This window comes from Hyaena hyaena, unplaced genomic scaffold, assembly GCF_003009895.1.
Source record: "Hyaena hyaena isolate Hyena2069 unplaced genomic scaffold, ASM300989v1 scaffold_1122, whole genome shotgun sequence".
Classification (NCBI taxonomy): domain Eukaryota; kingdom Metazoa; phylum Chordata; class Mammalia; order Carnivora; family Hyaenidae; genus Hyaena; species Hyaena hyaena.
Window position 1 is genome coordinate 411,897 of NW_024081755.1, and position 23,972 is coordinate 435,868.

General features: G+C 33.8%; 1 long non-coding RNA gene across 1 annotated transcript; it reads left to right on the plus strand.

Annotated features, from left to right (window-relative positions):
* The first annotated feature begins 5,755 nt into the window (after nt 1–5,755).
* LOC120224173 lies at nt 5,756–7,202 on the plus strand. The gene is made up of 3 exons (XR_005526492.1): nt 5,756–5,983; nt 6,722–6,810; nt 7,120–7,202. It is a non-coding gene; the product is annotated as an uncharacterized LOC120224173 (long non-coding RNA).
* Nucleotides 7,203–23,972: the final 16,770 nt, after the last annotated feature.

Genomic DNA, 23,972 nt, shown 5'->3' on the forward strand with positions numbered 1-23,972 from the left:
AATGTACATCTTTTAAATTATTTTGAACCATTTTGGAACCTGAATGTAATAACAATTTATTTAACAAATAACAATTGAATATTTTTACTCTAACATCAGAAAAATAAAAATAAATAAGAAGAATGGACCAAACATTCCCCAAATAATGGATCAATGGGACACAAAAGAAAGCCTGTAAAGAAATGCAACTGGATGCAACTGGAAGGAAATGTTGGCTTTTGACATCTATAGGTAGAGGATCAACTTATGTCAACAATGATGATGGAAGGATTAAATACCTAATAAAAAACATAGATACTATATATGTCTCACGACATATCTTAAAATAAGATATGATTTAATGATTTACTTTTGAAGAATTATAAGTACAAAATATTTTGAAAAGTATGAGAGTGTATGAGTGTGTGTATATATATAATATATACACATATATCAAGAATATACATATATGAAGTATATATATATAAATATTGGCTTACAGAATATAAAAATGTAACATCTTTTTCAAAAATCATAAAACTGAAAAACAAATACTTAGGCAAAAAATTTAAAACTAATTTTTCAAATAGTGACAGAAAAGTTTGATATCTTAAATAACAGAGATAAAGTGTTCATTGGAAAAAATATTAATAGAGCAATAGAAAAAAACAGTGTGACTAAAAATCTTCAAGGGAGGAAATGAAAATGATCAATAATTACATTTAAGAAGTCCAGTATTAATTGTAGTCACTTGATGACCAAATCATTTACTTAGCTGTAACAGCTAAAAGTGATATTTTTTAATGCAAAATAATTGGGGCACCTGGGTGGCCCAGTCAGTTAAACATCTGACTCTTGATTTCAGCTAAGGTCATGATCTTAGGGTTCGTGAGTTTGAGCCCCACATCAGGCTCTGTGCTGACACTGTGGAGCCTGCTTGGGATTCTCTTTCCCCCTCTCTCTGTCCTGCCCCTTCTTGCACTTTCTCTCTCTCTCTCAAGATAAGTAAACTTTATAAAATAAATAAAAAATAAAATTCACAATATTTTACAGTTGCCCAGAGAATCCAGGTGGTGAGGTGCTTGTAGGCATATAATAGCTAAATAGGCAACTTATTAAAACATATCAAAGGCTGTAAAAATAGGAGAAACATGAATATTTCTTCAATTTTGGGCTATTGTAAGCAAAAATTTGTTGTACAAAATATCAACTTTTGTCTCCAATTTTAGGGGAAATATTAGTCAATATACTGTTAATTTTTACTATGTGTATAAACAATGATTATAACTTTTCCATATATTTGTGGTTACATGTGTTATTCTATGAAATGCTTTCTCATGTTGATTTCACAATTGCCAGTGTTATCATCTGATGGAAAAAACTATCAGGAACAGTTTTTAAACTAATGGTTTCTTTCCCATTAGCTTTGGGAACGAGAACCAGTAAAAGGGCTATGGATGGATATCTCCAAAATGATCTCTCACTCAACAACTATTTTTTTTTAAATATTTTATTTATTTTTGAGAGAGAGATAGAGACAGCATGAGCAGGGAAGGATCAGAGAGAGAGGGAAGCACAGAATCTAAAACAGGCTCCAGGCTCTGAGCTGTCAGCACAGAGCCCGATGCGGGGCTCGAACCCATGAACCGTGAGACCATGACCCAAGCTGAAGTCGGACGCTCAACCGACTGAGCCACCCAGGCACCCCTCACTCAACAACTATTAATGAGCATCTACAATATAACAGGTATGGTGTCAGGTGCTAGCACAAAACTATTAAAAAAAAAAAAATAGACAAGTAAAAAAAAAACAAACCTGCCTTTATAGAGCAACTAATATTCTAATGCATTTTAAACCACTGAAAAAATTATAGACTCTGTAATCAGATATGTTAAAATAATCAAAATAAGAAACGTACCTTCCTATGGTCCCACCACTTGCTCTTTTTAAAATAATCACATATAATTAAGCACCTTCCCTGTCCCTTTCTAATTCAATATTTTTATCTTTACGATAATAATAATATATTAATTAATTCTAGAGATACTATATGAAAGTAAAATATTTTCAGTTCACCAAAGTAATCATTGATACACATCCTATAGTATTCACTTATATTATGTCTAAAATTCTATGTTAAAATACTGCATTTGACTAGGGATACATTTAATAGTATTTATAACAAAGAAAATCTACCCTATAAGTCTTGGAGATTGAATGTAATGTTGAACTGTTTCCTACTATTCATCAAAGCTCATGTGTAATAAATTATATTTATTTAATATCTTTTAAATTACAATTATATTTTCTTTCTTTCCTTCTTCCATTTTTTTTCCCCTCTTCTTCCTCCTCCTTTTCCTCCTTTTACTTGCCTCTATGTAATCTGCTATGTCAGATTCTGTATATATTTATGCTTATGTTTGTATGTGTGTAAATATCTATCTTCTGATATATTATACATATGAAATCTGCATAATATATCATATGTATAATGAATCATCTGATATTTGGAGAAATTTTTTAAGTAGTTATTTTTATAATAAGACTTTTTAATAAAATACATAGACTTCTCTTTTATACTAACTCATTATAAGAAAAGAAAAATCTTCCATCATCTGGCTCCTTTGTACCTTCCTTGGCTCCACCACTTAATTTTAGTAAAATTTTCCTCCTTGTGTTTATCTCTGTATGAAATCTGCATACTTTGTCACTGAGTTTGTCATTTTAAAAAAAGTCTTTTGACTACAGGCTATTGTGGATAAGGCAATAAAGATTACTTTAATATTCAAATTATTTTCCCTTTTGATTTTTTCATTTATTCATTTGACATTATCAGGATATCTAATATTTATATTCTATCCTATTATTCTTATTCCTGACGTGGATTTTATCAGTCCACTTTTTAGTTGAATATATTAAATTCTCACTACAAGTCCTTTGCCAGGATTTTTCCAATCATTCCTTAGCTTACTATAGCTTTTCTTGAAGGACTCAAATGAAAAATATATGCTGCTATTTTACATTCAGTACTGTTTTGTCTATATCCTTTATACTTGGAAGACAACTTTGCTGGATAGAAGATCCTGTATCATATTTATTCCTTTGAGTCTCTTTGTAAGTGTTGATCTTCTGGGAATGAATATTGCAGCCAAAGTGAATATCTGGACCTTCATTTTTAACCTGCCTATCTGATTTCTTTTCCTTTATAAGTGACTTAATCTTTTTCACCTAGAAGCCAAATGGAGTCTTTCTTTATAAATCCAATAACCTTATGAAGATATATTTCAGTGCATTTATGCTCTATTGCTTTGATTTTTTTCCTTCACAGATTGAACTTCACATATTTGTATATTTGGTTCCTGTCTTCTCTTTACAACCTATTCACTAATTATTTGTATTTGGTTTCTTTTTGTTAATTTTTCTAATTTCACTTCTCTATGTATCCTACTGTTCTGTTTCCTTTCTTCCTATTTATCCTCCCCTTCACTTGTCATTTCTTTCCTCAGTTCTTAATGCTTTTCATGAAAGTTGTAATTAAATATTTAATATTTTTATATTAAATTTGGAATGTTGAGTTCAAATTTTATCTGCTTTAATATTTCAGTTTCCTCTCATGTGTTATTTTTCTATTGGGAAGTTTTGCTCTTCCCTCTCCTGGAACATGTTTTCTTACAGTAATGTTATACAGATGCTTTGTTTAGTCTCTTTTTGTTGTTGTTGTTTGTTTTGGGGGGTTTTTGGCATATTTTTCTTTGAGTAGCATTTTCAGAGAAAAAAATAACAAGTGATAACAATGACCACATATAATTCTTAAGTACTGGTTCTTAACATCTTTTGTCTAATTTCTCTGTAGATACCTATCTTTTTATTTATTGATATTAATTGATTATTGATATTAAGAACCTTTTTATATATTTACTAGAAACTACTTTGTCATATGCATAGAGATATTTAAATAAGCATAGAAGTCCATTTAGTATTATTTTATATATCTTTATAAATTCTCATTCACTTTCTATTATAATCTTTTATCATTAATGGTTCTACTGTAATAACATAAATCTCTTTACACATTGCAACAGTATGGAGTTTAGCATAGCAAGTTAAGTGCTTACAAATCTATTGAAAGAACTGAGAAGTAAAAGGTGAGGACATTCCACCAAAAGATCTCAGGGTTGTTGCTAATTGGAGGGGAATTATGAAGTTATTTCCAATCCATCTTAAAAGTACCAGAAATCACTGGTCATGGTTACTGCAGGGCTGATTGCAAGCAACACCAAGGAGAATGATTCTAAAGGGACAATGGCCAGTAGACACTAAGAAATCTCATATTCACCATATCCATGCATTTGTTTTCTGCTGCAAAAGGAAGAAGGGAGCTGTGTTTCACTTCTGCCTTCGAGATCTAACAAGAGTCACACATATTATTATAATCTAAACCAAAGACCTGCCACAAAACATTCTGAGAAATTTGTTTTCCAGGCAGAGGCTTCCAAGCTATAGGAGAGAGTACAGAAGGTGCTGAGAATGTTACTGAGTACCAATGATTAATGTGGTACAATTCTTCTCTTTGGTTCTTCAATGCCAATACATAGTCTTCTATACAATCATATCTCCCAAACAATGGCAACAAGATCATGTGATTTCCTAACATATTATGACAAGTAACAATGTGTTCACTTTTTTTCCTGAAATTCTCATCATATGCTATATTATATACAGCGCTAGATGGTGTTTATTACTTTTCTAGTTTAATCACAAATCCCTTCAATACTTTGTAAACTGAAGACTTAATAATAAAAGTCACCTTTATTAACTTTAGGTAAAGTTGTGTGGAAAAAAGGAAGATTTTAAAAAGGCAATTGATAAGATGCCGAACAATGAAGATGATAAGATTGTTTAGTCCTCATATAACAACTGGTATTTAGTTGCTATTTAAAACATCCTTCTTTCACTTTCCATGCTATGTTAGATTTGTACTTAGCGCCTCAAAAGTTTGTGATACTGTTTAGTAAGGTCACTCAAACTTTTATTCAATAAGTATCATGCCTGTATTTGAGTGCTGTGGTCATGAGAATCCACTGAAGGACAAATATATTTCTTTCTGCCCCAATCGAGTAGCAAAAATTCTATTGCACCTTCAGTAATTAGTATTATAATTACAAACAGTTGGCCTTTACCTTTTCATTCTGTTACATTAGAAACTCATGGGGCCCCTGGGTGGCTCAGTCGGTTAAGCCCGACTTCGGCTCAGGTCATGATCTCATGGTTCCTGGGTTCCAGTCCTGCGTCGGGCTCTGTGTTGACAGCCAGCTCAGAGCCTGAAGCCTGTTTCAGATTCTGTGTTCTCTCTCTCTCGGAAACAAATTTAAAAATAAAAAAAGAAAAGAAAAGAAAAGAAAAGAAACTCACAAGGGTCGGTGCCCGGGTGGCTCAGTCAGTTTAAACCTCCAACTTCAGCTCAAGTCATGATCTCACAGTTCGTGAGTTCGAGCCCCTCATTGAGCTTTGTGCTGACAGCTCAGAGCCTGGATCCCGCTTAGAATTCTGTGGCTGTCTCGCGTTCTACCCCTCCCCCACTCGCACTTTGTCTTTCAAAAATAATCAAGATTAAAAAAAAAAGAAACTCATAAGAGTAAGATTATTTTTTTTTAATTTCTAGTCCATTGAAACCATCACTGTGCCCTTTTAAAAGTATTTCTCCTTTGGGAAAACTGACCTCTAAACCATTAAAGCAGTAAATTATAGGGAGGGGAGAAAAAATTTTTGAGGGGCTTCTTAGGGGTTATCATGAAAGGGGTCATTCTCATTTTCAACCATTGAGTCTCCAATCTGTCTTCTAAGAAAAAAAACACATTTATAGTCATCAGACTATAAACAAAGTTTTTAGAACATTTCTCCAACTCCACCAAGTGCTCTTATGCAGAAAATACCATAATCAAGTCTTCCATGTTACTCCACTATATTACAGGTCCAACTGCTTTTGGGTGATGAACACTGTAAGGTGAGTGATTCCCTTGGGTATGAGTCTATTGCTTCACTCTTTTGTTGTAAAGAGAATGCTTTGGTCAGAAGCAACATTGTGTGGGATATAATGATAGCAAATAATGCATTTTGTAAATCAATGGATCAGAATGAGGGCAGTAAAATTAGAGACACAGAATGAAAATGTTTATCTAGAATAAGTGACAATACTAATGGGGGGGGAATTGGTACCCACTCTGTGATTCAAAGGGTTAAAAATTCATTAAACAGCCACCAGAGCTTATTGTCACTCCTTCCTCCAGGAACATATAGTATATGGAGGGTTCCTAGTTGATTTTCACTTTAAGCATTTGGTCATAGAGCAGCAGAGGTAGCCAGATTTACCTCTGTGAGAGACTTATGTATTTGAGTCTAAGCCAATTCTATACCAGCATGCATCATCAGTTTGTTAATGAGTCTACTGAGTAAATACTAGGTGACAGATAAGGAGGCTGATTGACATCCACACAATGAGATATCTTATCTTACCTACTTATTGTAAGTCTCTTATACTTCAGTATGACTTTGGAAACATTTACATAAGTAACAAATATACTTTTTTTAACCAATTCTTAGAAATCCATCATTAATCTTCTTAACCAAATCATATCCTAATTTTTTAATTGTACTGCTTCTAAGGTTGTTGCCATTGGATAAATTATTAGTCAGTGTACCTGATTGTTAATGTCAATGAACTGATATTTGTCTGCACCTCCAGCCAATTCTCTTCCCATGCAAAGTGAACAACCAGATGCCTTGCTCAAAAATCTGCCCCTGAAAGGATGTTCCTACACAATAAACCTTCAGGTGTGTGATAATTAAGTTAATAAGTCAACTTGCCCGTGGGATACTTAAATATTTGTCAAACATTATGCTTGATATTTCTGTGAGGATGGTTCTAGATGAGATTAAAATTTCAATCAATAGACGAGGGGCAGATTGCCCTTCCTAATGTGAGTGGGTCTTATCTAATCTAGTAAAAGCCCAGATAGAACAAAAAGGATGACATTCCCATGGATAAGTAGAATGTTCCTTGCCTGACTGTGTGCACAGGAACATCATTATATTCCCACCTTCAGACTGCAACTGAAATCTTATCTCTTTTTGGGTCTCAAGTTTACCAGCTTTCAACTCGGAACTATATCATCAGCTCTTCTGGATCTCAAGTTTGCCAACTACAGACTCCTCAGTCTTCATAATCACATGATATAATTCCTTCTAATAAATTGATAAATCTTACATGTGTGTTTATTTATACTTATATAATTTTTTCTCCCAGTCAATTGATTGTATGGTATTCCCTAACAGGCTATAGATAAGAATTAAAATAGAGGTGACAATTCAGCAAAATTAGATCCCGTGAGAGTCTGAGCTACATCATCATGTAACTTATTCATGATATCAGAATCTGTAAAAGCCTGACTCCAGGGATTTATTAATCTGATAATAGCAAATCATAATGCATCGCTGAGATCCCAAGATTATAGGTAAGATGTCCCTTTCAGGCTCTACTGAGGATCCAGTAACAAAGTTGAAGCTCTTTAAAAAAGAGAGCTGTTATTTAATTTTAAAAAGTCATGTTTTTCTCCCAATCCTTAGAAGTTTGTCTGTTTTTCTCCTTGCACGAATTATTAGAGGGTTTATACAGTTATATGTACCATTGAAGTTACTAGGTTATAGGACGAGGTGAGGGGGAGCAGATAGCTTTCAGCCTTATTTTGCCTGCACCCCAGTCAAAACTAGCAACCTGAGAGAATATGTTGCAGCAGCATATTTTTTTTCCTAAAAACTAGAAAGATGTTAGTATAATGTAAACTTATTCCACTGCTACAGGGTATTTTATGAAGGGATTCAGTGTACTTTGTAAAGCCTGGGTCTGTGACCAAAGGTCTTCACTCTCCAATATGATAAAGGCCTTCCCTCTGTAATATGATGATTCAAATAAGGTCTCCAGGAGAGCCTTTTCTGTCCTGTTTTAGTTTTGATTTTACAATATTGGGGTGCCTGGATGGCTCAGTTGGTTGAGCATCCCACTCTTGATTTCAGCTCAGGTCATGATCTCGTGGTTTGTGGGTTCAGTCCCCGTATTGGGTTCCATGCTGACAGTGCAGAGCCTGCTTGGTATTCTCTCTCTCCCTCTCTCTCCCTCTCCCTCTCTCTGCCTCTTCCCTGTTTGATCTCTCTCTCTCTCTCTCTCTCTCTCTCTCTGTCTCTCTAAATAAATAAACAAGCAAATAAATATTTAAAAAATAAAATAAAATATCATGTAACATTGCAGTATGATGTCCATTTATTTCACTGCTAGAACTTGCTTCTACCAGACGTACCTAAAATGAAAAGTATTATTATTACTATACCAACTTTGCTGCCCATTTCAGTGACCACATTGGCCATTAAATCACTATTAAAGGCTGTGCATCAGCATCTCTTAATCTGGAATATCAACATGAGCATTAATATAAAGAAATCTTCTTCCGTTTGGTATCTCCCGCCTGAAGAAGACATTCAATTCCGAACTCCTCAATAAGACTAGTCCTTCCCTCACAAATTTTCAATGCTTTGGTGACATGAATGTAAGAATGCCCTCTGAAGACCTCCCAAGAGATGTTACTAAAGATAAAACCATTACAACATCCATATATCTTTTAGACTTGGGATTTATTTAAGAACATTATATCAAGGCAGTCACAGCTCTCCAATGGTGTCATTTAAAATAGACACTATTTAGTTTAGGTTTTGGTTATCCATCCAAGCACCATAAGTCAACTAACACATTAAATCCAGAATCTCTACTACATGTGCCTATTTTGCTAAAGTCAGCCCACTTTAAATGAATTTTCCTTCTTGACTTTAAGAATTAATTTCTATACATATTGCTCCATATTTTCCCTGATAAAAGTATCAAAACCTTCCTCTTCTTTTGGTGCAAATGCTTTCTCCTCTAAGTTTCTCCTCCAGTGATTTTGGACTCATTCCCTTCAGGAATTTTTAAATCAGAATCTAATAATACTTTTGGAAATAACAGTAGCTAATAAAATGGGTGTCATGAAGAATAGTGATTGTTTCAGATGAAGAAAGTAAAGGCTCTTAAAAGAAAAAGAGTATAGTCCCCTTACACAGAAGAAAAGGAAATAGTAAGGAAATAGTAAAAAAGGACCAATAATATCTGGGCATTCAATGTGTCAGATTCATCTAAATCCTCTCAAATGTCTCTAATATAATCTTCAGGATATTGCTATTTCTTAATCAACAAAAGACCTTGAAAGGATCTGGATTCAACTTGTTTGTACTTCTGTCTCCAGAATCAAATTTTGGATCTGGTTTCAGAAATATTGGCTTTTTATTATAAGAGACAAAAAATATTTTTGGAGATATCATAGAAACATGTTCTTTAACTGTGCCATAACCTGATTATTTGAAGGTCTGAACTTGTCATTTTATGTTGTTGTTAATTCTCCTGTGCAGTCGGAAGAATTTAGTGTATATGTAGTCATCATTCCTATCACAGAAATATAGCGCAGCAGTTATTTAAAGATTTAAATCATTGTCTTCCCAAGGCAATTTATTCCAGGCTGCTACCAACTAATGTAATATTTTCTGTGGCATTCCAGGGACTACCAGTATCCCATATTCCACTAGAAAGGATAGATTATTATTACATTAAGATCCAAATCATATATCATAAAAACATTAAACATACACACATATAAAACTATATGTATGTGTGTAAAATTACATATTTCTTACTTCAAGGGATACCAATGTTTCTAACTGCTTTTGATATTTCAACCCTAATTCAATTATATATATGGCTTCCAAGGATCATAGTAAGTACAAATTAAAACTATCTAATTTCACAAGTGAAGGTATTTTTCTCACTTGTTGATTATTTTTACAAGGATACATTTGTTTTCAGGGCACTGGTGACAAACAAGTGCAAAAAAAAAAAAGAAGAGGAGGAGACTTACTGTAAACAAGCTTCAGGAGAAGTGTGATCTAGAGAAATTGTGAGAGTTTTGGAAAAAGAAATTCTTAGACTTTTACTGTGATGTTTTACTAGTAATGAGATCTTAATACCAATTTACTAATTTGATGTGTTAGTATTATTTAGTTCAACTTCCTAAAAGAGAAATCCGTATTGGTTGTTGAATGGAAATTAAATAATTTCCCTTGTATCAAATGGTCACATTTGAAACAACAAGCTATGGTTATAGGAAAAGAGGATCATGAGGTATGACGTGCACATATGTTTCAATTCCAAGAGTAGAATATGGACTGAAGCAGGTAAAATATATTTTACATTTTTCTTTCTTTCTTTCTTTTCTTTCTTTCTTTCTTTCTTTCTTTCTTTCTTTCTTTCTTTCTTTCTTTCTTTCTTTCTTTTCTTTCTTTCTCTCTCTCTCTCTCTTTCTCTCTCTCTCTCTCTCTTTCTTTTTCAGTAGCTAGTTTGTTTAGTACTACCTCAGTTGCTATGGTAGAAAACTAGTATGATGTAGACTGCTATGACAGAAAACTACCATAAGCCAGACTGATCCAGCAATGTAGTTTTGGGCACATGGTCCCACTCAAAACCATGGCAGCAAGTCGGGGCGCCTGGGTGGCTTAGTCGGTTAAGTGTCCGACTTTCACTTAGGTCATGATCTCTTAGTTCATGGGTTCGAGCCCCGCGTTGGGCTCTGTGCTGACTGCCAGCTCAGAGCCTGGAGCCTGTTTCAGTCTGCGACTCCCTCTCTCTCTGACCCTCCCCTCCTCACGCTGTGTCTCTCTCTCTCTCCTAGAAATAAATAAAAACATTTAAAAAAAAAAAAAACATGGCAGCAAGTCAATCTGGAGCTGAAATTACTTTAGGGGACTAGAGTCCTTTTTGAGTAAATAGAGTGATTCCAACATTCTCAAAAATTTCCAGGTGAATTCAGAGGAATGTCAGAGTAAGACAAAACATAATGAATCGTAACTCATTAAAACTTTCCAAAAATTCCAAGAACTCATTCTGCGGCCCCTGGGTGGTTCAGTCAGTTAAGCATCAGACTCTTGATTTAGACTCAAGACATGAATACATGGTTTGTAATATCGAGCCCCATTCAGGGCTCTGTGCTGACAACCCAGCACCTACTTGGGATTCAATCTGTCTGCCTTTCTCTCTTGCCCATCCCAGCTCCTCTCTCTCAAAGTAAATACACATAAAAAATTCCCAGAACTCACTCAATTTACCTTTAAATTTTTTTTTTAGCATTTATTCAGTGTTGAGAGACAGAGAATGAGTGGGGAAGGGGCAGAGAGAGAGGAAGACACAGAATCTGAAACAGGCTGAGCCATCGGCACAGAGCCTGATGTGGGGCTCGAACCCACAAACTGTGAGATCATGACCTGAGCTGAAGTCGGATGCTTAATCAACTGAGCCACCCAGGTGCCCCTCAATTTTCCTTTAAATGCATTACTTAGTGTTCGTTATTATTAGATGTTATACAAGAATGTTATACAAGAATGACTTAAAATAAGTGTGAGTTACCAGATAATACTATAACATAAGTGTGTTTCTGAAATAAACACTGAGATCCATAATACTGAAATTACCTGTGTATAAGGTTGGTCAGACTGACTAAAGACCTATGATGTTGAAATATCCTGTCAGACACACTTACAATATTTCTATTTGCTTCTGTGTGCCCAATAGAGACAGAAAATCTTGATACAGAATTATAACTAAACAAATGTAATTCCCCTACATTCTGAATCTTTATAGCATTTTATGCTTATTTAGAATTCTAATCTATTCTATAGTTATATGCAAATCATTTTTGAATATTTTTTAACCAGGAGGGGAAGAGTATATTTTATTCATAATTATATACTCTATAACACTTTATACAGGTGGGTTTGTACATACTAAGTCCACCAAATAAGTTCCATTTGCACTAAGTGATAAGAAGATACTACATTTTTGGCAAGGAACAGACTTCATTTTGTTTCCTCATAAATGCATAAAGTATCATGCATTCTTAGGAAGAACAATCATTTATTACAGTAAAAATTATGTTACCTCTTATTTTTACCCAAAGAAGTGCAGGTAAACCGATCTTAAGTATTCAGTTCCCATCATCAGCCCTACCATCATTGTAAAATATTCCTTTAACTTAAGAGAAACTCCCATTACAGAACATCAGCCTTGCAAGTTCCTTGAAGTTACTGTAGATGGCAGCATGGAAAGAAGCTCCTCTTTTTCTCTGAAAACCGTACGTATATCATTTCTCTGCCAAAACGTACTGGCCTTTCTCTACTGTCATGAGGAGTTTTGATTTATGTCGCTCACAGTGAGGATTCAGTGAATAAGTCAATGCCAGTTCCTGTGTACTTTCTGGTACACATATAATAGTTTGTCTGCTACTGTCATTTCCCTTTCACCTGACATTCCGAAATGACAAAAAGCAAACCATTGATCTCACACACACACACACATACACACACACACCCCACACCACACACACACACACACACACACACACACAGAAACAAATGATGATATTTGTTTCAATAATCAAGACATATTGATCTTAGGAAGAAAGAAAAAAAAAGTAAAAACCTAATTTGGTGTAAAGCAAAAGAGAGTAATGATCAGACTGTTTAGTAAGGCTATTAACTCATTTAATTCTACCCCCAAATATTTTCTTGAACTGCCTGTGTGTCATGATTATTTTAGCAAACATGGAAATGTGCAATAGATTTATGTTTTAACTTAATCATATTAATTAATTAATTAATTTAATGTTTATTCACTTTTGAGAGACATAGAGACAGGGCACAAGCAGGAGAGAGGCAGAGAAAGAGGGAGACACAGAATCCGAAGCAGGCTCTAGGCTCTGAGCTGTCAGCACAGAGCCCAATGAGGGGCTCAAACTCATGAAACATGAGATCATGACCTGAACCAAAGTTGGACACTTAACCAACTGAGTCACCCCAGTGCCCCATTAATATTTATTATTTAACTTAATATTAAGTCTATTTCATTTACAAAAACTACTGAAACTTAAATTTAAGATGTTAAAATATTTAGACAAAAGCAAATCATGAGTGACAAATAGATTATTTAGATGATATACTATTTTCACTGATTTATTTAATATTAAGAAAATGTAATAATGTACTTTATATGATAGAATCTTCTGTTTTGCTGAGAATATAATGTCTCAATTCAAAACTTGACATTTTAGCCATTACAATAAATGTCTTAGTTCTGGAAGGACTTACGATTGGATCTCTAAAGGTCTCAAAGAGTCCTTGATTTGAAGATAAAGGGTGCATCTTCCTAGTCTCTGCAGATTAAATGAGGTTCTTTCAAGGATACAAAGATAGGTGGCCCTTGTGCACAACGTTTTGTGTGATATCTTCTTTAGCCCAGGAGCGAGTATCATTTGCCTTAGCAGCCCTGAAGTCTATTACTATTAACTCTTTTTACCCTTGGAGTGAAGGGATTTACCCAGTTTAAAGCATATGCATTTTAGCCTTCATTATGGGCCAGTCAAATTCGAAACAGACTCGATCACTAAACAAAAATCTCTAGTAATCAAAGAGTGGAACAAAAATAAAATTATGTTCATAGGCTTCCCTTAGCCTACAAATCTCACTCAGGCTACTTTCTCAGGTTAAAAACAAAAACAAAAACAGATGAACAATGGTTATGATCAATATGATGCCTCTGAGTGAGTTTAATTTTTGCTTGTGTCAAACTATAAATGGAAGCAGGAAGGATCACAAACAGTTCATGTCCCAGGACAATGTGTAAGTTTATCCTGCCAGGAACAGAAGTTACCATCTTCCTCTGTTTAATCCTAAGTGGGTTTTAAACAATATCCCTGCTTTTGATATTGTTGAAAGGAACTTCACCTTAAGTAATGAAGGAATTAGCTAGTCCTTGCCTCCTCAACATAATTGTTTCCTCACCACAAAGGGAAAATAATCATCATGTCAACTTGTAATTGGATGACAGATACAAGTTGTTAATTTATAGTGCAGTTTTCAATATTCTGTTCAAGCCATTTCTGCTACCATCATTCATTATGACTTGGAGTTACAGGACTATCATTTGCCAGAAACTTAGGAGAGGAAAAGTCAAGAACTTAGATGTAACCTGAAGTAAACTAGATGGTAATACATTCTAGTAAAAATTTATATTTGCATCCACTACAAATATTAAAAGAAGTTGAGGGTGAGGAAGTACAAAATTAAAGACAAGGAAGTGATTGTGAGATACAGGATGGCAAATCTGGCAAGAGATTGACTTTCTTTCACTATTACAAACTGGGTTGGTAATAAAAAGATAAAATGAAATAAATTTAAGTATCCCATGACTGAAGAAGCTTAAGGACACTTAGATGAGGAGACACTAATGTATTATCTTCAGACTGAAGTTTGGCCTCAGCAGCTTTACAAATCATGCCAAAAATATATGTTTAGGATTCAATAGATGATGTTAATAAGAAATTAAGATTTTAAAAATAGATTTTATTTTTGCATTGAACCTACTTTTATGTTTTTGAACTACTAATCATGACACGGATAATCTAGATATTTTCAAGTAAATTCACATCAATTCTTTATACTTAATTACTTAATTCTTATATACTCAATTACTTATGTTGTCTAAATTCAACATTCACAATACATTTCTAGCCCAATTTGCAAACAACTTCATCTTTCTTCAACCACTACTTCAGATCTCTCATGAGCACAAACATTAGAACAAGATTGCTGCTGGCACACAACACTTAGAAACAATAGGAGTCTTGAGCTCATTAAGAATTGGAAGGTCTATGAATCATGAAAAGTACCTACAAATTTATGATGCTCAGAGCAATAGATTCATTGATAATCTAAAAAATGAGGGTCATACCAGTATCAGGAATCCAAACAGGAGGGTGAAAAAGTTTAGTCACAGTGAGAAAAGTAAAACTATTATCTTCACTTACCATTCATTTTCTATAAAAACATCAGAACTACCACTAGGAATGACCTGTGCCAAAAGAATAGATAAGAAGAATATCAGCAGCTGAAGCCAACAGGGACACAAACCTGAGCTCTATTCTACTGATTCTTCGTCTTCAACAGCAGCTTCATCATGTTAAGTGACTGCTCCCAAACACTAATTACCTTTAAACATTTGTACTTATATAGGACCTGAAACTGTAGTTGAACTAAAAAAATATGCGCACTCAACTAGAACTGTATTTTGAATCTTGAATTTGCTCAGATATATAAATGGATCAATCAAAATTACCTTATGGTGTCTAGATGCAGTTATCTAGAAAACAGTAGGGACAACAAGAAATAAAATTGTCTACTTGCAAAGTAAAATTCTAATTTTTTTATACTCTTAATCTCAAGTTACACCATCTATATCAAAACCAAATCATTGTTTTTGGCAGCTTTCAAATGTACAGTCTTAAGCATTTCTATTTAGAAAGCTAATTCATGGGGCATCTGGGTGGCTCAGTTGGTTAAACATTTGACTTTGGTTCAGGTCATGACTGGCAGCTCATCAGCTTGGGACCCATGTCGGGCTCTGTTCTGACAGCTCAGAGCCTTGAGCCTGCTTCAGATTCTGTGTCTCCTTCTGTCTCTGCACCACCCCACTTGTGCTCTGTCTCTCTCTCTCTTCCTCTCTCAAGAATAAATGTAAAAAAAAAGCTGATTCTTGAAGTTAGATATTTTGTATCTAACTCTCTTTGGTAAACCTATCACATGACTGTGCTTCATTAAATCTGACAATTCAAAGGGGCCCATAAAAGGGTTTTTTTCTCTTATCATCATCATCATCATCATCATCATCATTATTAATTCATTAGAAGCCTACAATTATTAGTAGTTCTTAGAGTTTTGTAGGTCTAAAATATCTCTCCTATGATTAATGGCTTAGTAGTTAATGTCTAGAATAGATATATTTCCTGATTCTTAAAATGTTTTATCTTCTCTGTAGGACCTCAAAAATGACTTTGTGTGGTACTACCATGATCCCCATTTAGTCAACAAAATGTTTGTTTTTTATTTTCAAAGCCACTTCCCTTTCATTGATGACAGATTTGTACATACCCTTCAGCTAATGCTACAATATGGTTGCAATGGAATACCAAAGATTCAATTTTTAATTCCAATTTCTGAAAACAACCCGTGAAGACAACTGACATTTGAGGTGGTTCATTCATTAACAATTCATTCCTAGTTTTTATATGCCATATCATATATTATGGTTTAGGTTCAAATACTTTACATTTTTGAACCTTATTAGTTAATCTCACTCAAATTTAGGTTTATCATAGTTGTGTTAAAAATGCGCCCCCCCAAGTAGAAATAATATGCTTTCAATATTTATTGAGCTGACATTTAAAACCCATATAAAATGTTCATTGTTTGTGTTAATCTGTTGTTGAGGTCATATATGATGTAGTCTAATGCCACCTCAAAAAGAATGATGCAATGAAGGATTTGGAGAATTACCAGAAGTGGAAGTTTTAACAATCTTAGGGAAACGGCACACTTCCTTTGATCAAATGATGACCTTTGCAAACTCCATTGTGTTTTCTTAGACACTTGGCTTTTAGAACTGCAAAGCAAACCTTATTTTAAATCATATGATGTAAGTGTAGCTTGGATGAAAAATTAAGTTAGCAGTTGGATGCAGATATTCTCTAAAAACCGCAAACTGTTCTTGTCCAAAGCAAGCATTCTTCAAAAGTTAGTATTTTGTGAACCTTTACAATTTCTACCATAGATCCATACATCCTATCTTGTTATTTAACTAACAGTTTGTAAGTTGACTCACTTTTAATTTAAATCATTGATCTGAAAACAAAATTGTAGTTGCCTCAAATGGAAATAACTCAAAAACAATAAAGAAGTCAGTTTATACTAGATGCATTTGTCTTCTGGAGTCCTTTTCTGAAGTTTCTTTTTTTGTTCTTTTTTTTTTTTTAATGTTTTATTTATTTCTGAGAGAAAGAGAGACAGCATGAGCAGGGGAGAGCCAGAGAGAGAGGGACATATAGAATCCAAAACAGGCTCTAGGCTCTGAGCTGGCTGTCAGCACAGAGCCAGATGCAGGGCTCAAACCCACGAACCACGAAATCATGACCTGAGTCGAAGTTAGACGCTTAACCAACTGAGCCACCCAGGTGCCCCTCTTTCTTTCTTTTTTTAAAAGTGGTATCAGCTAGTGGTAGAAAATGTTAAAGACCTAACAAACACAATTGAGAATTTCTTCTTGACTTCTAAAGAAATATTGACAGAAATGAATTTCTCATGATGGGATTTAATCCTAAGCAATGCTTTTGGTTGGTATTACCTAACAACTTTTTGTTCTTTACCACCTAAAATGATATCAGTTCTCTTGGGAAAAGATTATTATCAGGACTTGGGGAGCATTAAACATATAAAATATTTTTATATTTATATATGTAAAATATTTTTATAATTAAATAAAATTTTACTATTTGAGGAGTGGTAAATTTGTTAAGACACAATGTCTGAGGGTCTGCACTAAAAAGACAAGGGCTGACTGAATTTTATTTCTAACTTTCCAATTAAGTTTGCATCAGTATGGTATTAGCTTCATTTGTTTCCACCAACATTCAGAGTCTGTATACATGAATGTCATGTATGCAAATACTTGGGCAATGCTTTAAGGTATGTAAATAAGGAGAAGTGACTAATTGTCATATCTAGTTTAATATGACATGAAAAAGAAAGCACACATTGATGAAGGTGAGCCAATCCTTAAAGTGAAAAATTTAGGAGAGTGAAATCTGAAGCATTGGTGACAATGAGAACATAAGTTAGCTGTTAATTGATAAGATATTGCAAAGACATTATACTTTCCATAATTAGTGGTATAGATCTTTCAGACATTTTATCTATCTTAACAGACAGGATTGCTTAAGCTTACATTTGGAGTACATATACTATAATCCATTTTCTAAAACATTTCCTTTGTTTCATTTTACTTTTTTTTAACATTTTAATTTCCCTGAACCTATCATATAGTATACTCAACTTCAGCTTATTGTTTGAATGAAGTAAAATTTCCCCTCATGTATCAGAGAGGAAATCCAAGAAAGAAAATATTTTCCAGCTTTATTGAGATATCTAACTGATACAACATTATGTAAGTTTAAAGTGTACAGTGTGGTGATTTTATATATGCATACATTGCAAAATGATTTCCACAATTAGTTAATACATCTATCACCTCACATAGTTACATTATTTTTCTTTTATGTGTGTGTGAGAACTTTAAAAATCTACTCTTTTAAGTAAATTTCAAATATATAATACAGTATGGTTTACTATAGCTATCATGCTGTATATTACATCTCTGGCATTTATCATCTTGTAACTGGAAGTTTGTGTGCTTTGACTGCCTTCATCCATTTCCTTCATCCCCTCACTCTCCACCTCTAAGCAATCACTAATCTATCTATTGTTTCTATGGGATTTTTTTTTGTTTTTGTTTGTTTGTTTGTTTTAGATTCCACATATAAGTGAGATCATACAGTATTTGTTTTCTCTGTCTGACTTCACTTAACATAATGTCCTTCTAAGCAGGTTCATCCATGTTGTTGCGAATGGCAGAATTTCCTTCTTTTTTATGGGTGAATAATATTTCATTGTATATATACCACAATTTCTTTATTCATCCACTGATGGTCACTTAGGTTGTTTCTATGTCTTGACTATTGTAGGTAACGCTTCAGTGAACACAGCATGCAGGTATCTTTTCAAGATAGTGATTTCATTTCCTTTTGATATATAGCCAAATGTGAAATTACATACTTTGAATTTTTAAGAAATCTCCATATTGTTTTCCTAAGAAAAATAATTTGACATCAGTTTTAAGTGCATAAGTAAATCCCATAATTATATGAAACTGTAATGAATTTAACATGTAATTGTTAAATATTTACATATTAGAAAATTTTCCTACCCATTGTTTCATGAATTTTTAATTTTTTTAAGTGTTTTACACCTGAAATTAACATCACACTACACGTTAAAAAAACTATTGATTAACTATTTTTTAAAGTGGAAATATGCTCTTAAAATTAAAAAAGAACGATTTGTTTTCTTATTTTAGAGGGAGAGAGAGACAGAGAGAGTGTAGAGAGGCAAAAAGAGAGGGAGAATCAAGCAGGCTCCACTCACAGTGCAGAGCCTGACATGGGGCTCAATCTCAGTCCCCTGGGATCATGAGCCGACCTGAAATCAAAAGTCTGTCACTCCACTGACTAGGCCACCAAGGAGGCCCACCCAAAAACTTTTTGAATATTAAAAACAGTATGTGGTTTCTATATATTTAATAATATCAGCAAGTTGTGAACATGTATGTAATTAAGCAGTTGTTATAAAATCTCCATTTTGGGAGAAGTAGATTTAGATAGATTTTTATTTATAGTCTAAGTTTCCTTACCATCATACTGTGGCATATATTTTAGAACACCTCTAAACTGTATTATTTTTAAATATCACTTTATTCCACTCTGTTGGCACATTATATCTAGCCTTTGTGTTTGTTAGCTTATCCTCTGTTTGTTCATTTGTTTATGCAAAGATCATATAAACGTGCTTGAATCTAAATCTCCTTCTCCCAGTTACTGTGACTTGGCAATATTTAAAATTTAAAAACAAACAGAGTTGTTTGTTTGGAAAATAAAAAGATTTAGAAAAAAATTAAAGTTATTTATTCTATAAGATAGGAAGACTCCTGTTGTTCTTGACCACTAACTGAATTTTTTTTTTATGTTTCCTACTGTTTACATTTTGAGCACACATATTTTTATTTTATCACATCTAATTTTGGTAGAAATTTTAGATTCTGAAACACCTCAGTGTTGTTCATTTGTGTGTATATGTATCTTTGTGTTTGACTACAAATACATATATTACTAAATCAATGGTTTTTACAATGACATTTGGTGAATTGTGTGAGTGCAGTGGCAAAAAAATTAAAAAAAAAAAGCAAGGGGAGTTAAGTTTCTTCCTTTGGCCCCATTAAAAAACAGTTTTAAATAGTCAGGGAAAAGAATCATTCTCTATAATAAACATATCCTACAAAATCATATTGACTCACATAAGGTCAAGTTACTTCTTATACCAAAAAGCAGAACACCTAAATAATCTACTTCCTATATGAAAACAAAAATGGAGAGATTTATGTTTCATTTAGGAATCTTATCTTTCTATTTTGTACTTAGAGAACTAGTGTATACATGATTAAATGCAAGGATTTGAGATCTGCTAGATCAGTGTTCAATTCTTGGTTCTATCGTTTAAGTAAACTTGGAAAATATAAAAATGTTTCTGAACCTTATTTTTTTTTATTGTAAATTCAGAGGAAAAAAGCAATCTCAAAAATTATTATTAATATTTAATCCATAAAAATATCTTGTCACTTAGTAGGAATTCTGCAAATGATAATTCACTATTATCTTTTATGAAGTCCTAAAGGTTTATTAAGTTAAAAAGTCAAGATATAGAATAGTATATGTAAAAATGGATTTTTTTGAAATATGAGTCTATAAAAGCATACGGTTGCTCATATATGAATAGGATATCTTGAAGGATATGTAAACAATTGATAATAGTATATAGTTCTGGGCAAGGACTTGGGTGTTTAGAAAATGGAGTAGTTAAGAGAACTACTTTTCATTGCAGCATCTGATTTTTGTATCAATTAGTTGCATATAAACCACCCCAAAACTTAACAACTTTTAGACAACTATTACTTATTTTATTTTAGGTACCTATGGATTAGCTGAAGTTCAATTAATAGAGGATAGGATGAGTTGGGCTTGAGTTTAAGCTACATGTTGGATCCAAGTATGTTTCACATATTTCTTTTTGTTTTTAATATTTTTATTTATTTCTAGGAGAGAGAGAGAGAGACAGCGTGAGCATGGGAGGGTCAGAGAGAGAGGGAGACACAGACTCTGAAACAGGCTCCAGGCTCTGAGCTGGCAGTCAGCACAGAGCCGGATGCGGGGCTCGAATCCACGAACCGCGAGATCATGACCTAAGCGAAAGTCGGACACTTAACCGACTAAGCCATCCAGGCGCCCCTGTTTCACATATTTCTTACCCTTCTTGGATAAGAAGGTCATCTAACACATTTTCTGCCCATGATGATATCAGGAGCACAAAACTGAGTACTTCATCATGCATGCATGTTTTCAGTTTTTGCTTGTGTCATATCAGTTAATATTCCATTGGCTAAAGCATGTGATATGGCCAAGCCTAAAATCTAGGTAAGAGAAATACAGTCCACTGACCTTGAGACCAAATAAACCTACTTGGTCAAAAGCGGCACCAGTGGAAAGAAGAATACTCCTACTCCCATGCAGGTCATAAAATAAATGGTTATAGACTAAAAATAATTTCATCTACTATGTTTGTGATAAGCAATCAGAAAACACAAGAAAAAAAGCAAAAATAGTAGAAAAGTATATGGCTATCTTCTAACCACAGAAGGAAATGTCCTTAATGGTACAAGGGTCAGAGTAAGCATTCTTTTTGTAGTTTTTCCAGAGATGAAAAAACCACTTCATTTGACAAGCTCATCAAATACAGAAGTTATCCCAGTAGCTAGAATGACCTAAAGAGGAAATTTAAAAAGAGGATATTTTAACTTTGAAGACCCACTTTTCTCCTATTTTAATCTTATACAGGGAATTCACCCTCAATAATACACAGGTACAGAATAATTTTTGTCATTATTTATGTAGCATATAATTTATTATTAGAATAGTTTCTAGCCTGTTTGTGTGTTTAAAGAGGTGGAAGGGCATTTATTTATTTCATGTTGTATGGTTAGACATTGTCCTTGTGTTCAAATCTGCATTTGTTTGCTCCTGTTTTGTTTGCAATAAAAAACAAAGCAAGAACAACAGAGACACCCTGCAGTTTTCAGGCAATTTTGTGTTATTTTTCTTCCACTGTGTTACTATTAGTCTTCATTAAGGATTAAGTAAGTGATGGATCCATTTCAAAGTATCTTGATTTTCAGTATTTTAAAGCAATACATTAGAATTTTAAACACAGTCATTTGCATCAATGTCATTATAGTGTTTTTAATCTTAGATATTTGTTTTTCCTAAAGAAAGTTTGAACAAATTTTCTCCTGAAATCATGTTAGGCTGTAGGGAGCTCTGTCTCAGGTAGTGACTCTATCAGAGAATACAGAAAATTACTATAGTTTAAGGATATAGAATAAAACACACAAGACGAATCTTAGCTCTCCTTTGGCCAAGTCAACTACTTAGTTATCTTTACAGCAGAGTCAACTGCTAAATAAAGACTTAAAACTTGCCATTCCCTTCTTAACTTTATATAAAAGTCTCAAAGAAGTGTGTGGTGCATCCAGAATGGAGTCCATATGGCCTCCAGAAATTTCTACTTTACTATAGTAGATAACCCAAATTCAAGGTGTTAAAAAGACAAGTATAAGAGGAAAGAAACAACATTCTACTCATGGTATAGCACAGATTTTGTTTTGTGGCAAAAACCTGGTAACCATGTGAACTTCAATAAAGTTGTCAAGAAGATAAGTGGAAGCTGAAAAAGGAACCATTATTATTCAAAAGCTTCTTAATCACATAAACTTATAAACTAAAGGAAAGATTAGGAGACTTTCTGGAGTTTGAATGCACTGGACTCAACTTTGTCCTTTACTGTGTCTGCCCATCCTAGTATCAGCCACTAAGGGGAAGATAGGCATCTGCAAACGGACATTTAGAAGAGGAATATATCAAAGAATAATTGCATCAGATTTAAATAGGCAAGGAAGACTTCATTCAAGACTATGTGATCTAGTGGAAGAGTACTGGAGGATTTTAAGAGGCACACTAGTGAATGTAATTAAGCTATACTGTGTTTGCTAAAGTTGGGCTCCTACCCTCCCACAGAGAAGAGGAGATAACAGTGCTATCTTTCTTGATGATTATATTTTAAAGGAATGACTCTTAGGTCCTTGAAAAAGACATTTTTGGGTTTTAAAACTGGCAGAAGGTTGAGAAAAGATTTACATATCAGAGGGGGGGGCAGAGGTAGAATTTACAATTGAAAGTTTTTAAGAAAAGGGACATCTGATGCCTAAAGCCTGGAAAGAAACCTGTCAAAAGTTCAGTCAGGCTAAGGGAAACACTAAGGCCATCTTGGTCAGATTATAGAATTAGTTCAATTAATATGGACAGAATAGAAGAAAACAAGGAAAATGATAAGGGCTAAAGAGAGGAACAGACTCATTATCATGCATAGTAAAATACACTTCAGGGAGTTTACTGACTAGTAGGGAGTATAATACACAGACTCATTCACACACACTAATAACTTTACAGTACAGCAAAATGGGATAAGAACTGTTCCAAAAAATGTTTTTAGAATTAAGGGGATAATGGTTCTCAGATGATTTCATAAAGATGGGTTGATACAAAACATGAAAGTTAATTAGAATCTTGGTGAAAAAATAGAGTATAGCATCCAAAAGAGCTAAGTTACTCCCCAGTAAATATTTTTATGCGAATACAATCTTTAAAATACAATTTAAAAAACTGAATGTGAAGATTCATTTTAACATTATCAATTTATTTATTTATTTAAAAAACTTTCAGAGGTACCTGGGTGGCTCAGTTGGTTAAGTGATGGATGAACTCTTGATTTGGCACAGGTCATGGTCTCACAATTCATGAGTTGGAACCTCAGATTGGGCTCTGTGCTGGCAGTGCAGAGCCTGCTTAGGATTCTCTCTCTCTGCCCCTTCCCCGCCTGTGCCTGCTTGCTCTCTCTCACTTGTATGCTCTTTCTTTCAAAATAAATACATCAGTTAAAAAAAAAAAACTTCCAGATGTGTTATGTATCTGTTAGTCATTATGAATTCAAAGATAACACTATACTATACCCTCAGATTACTCAAAGATTCATAGGAAAACTGG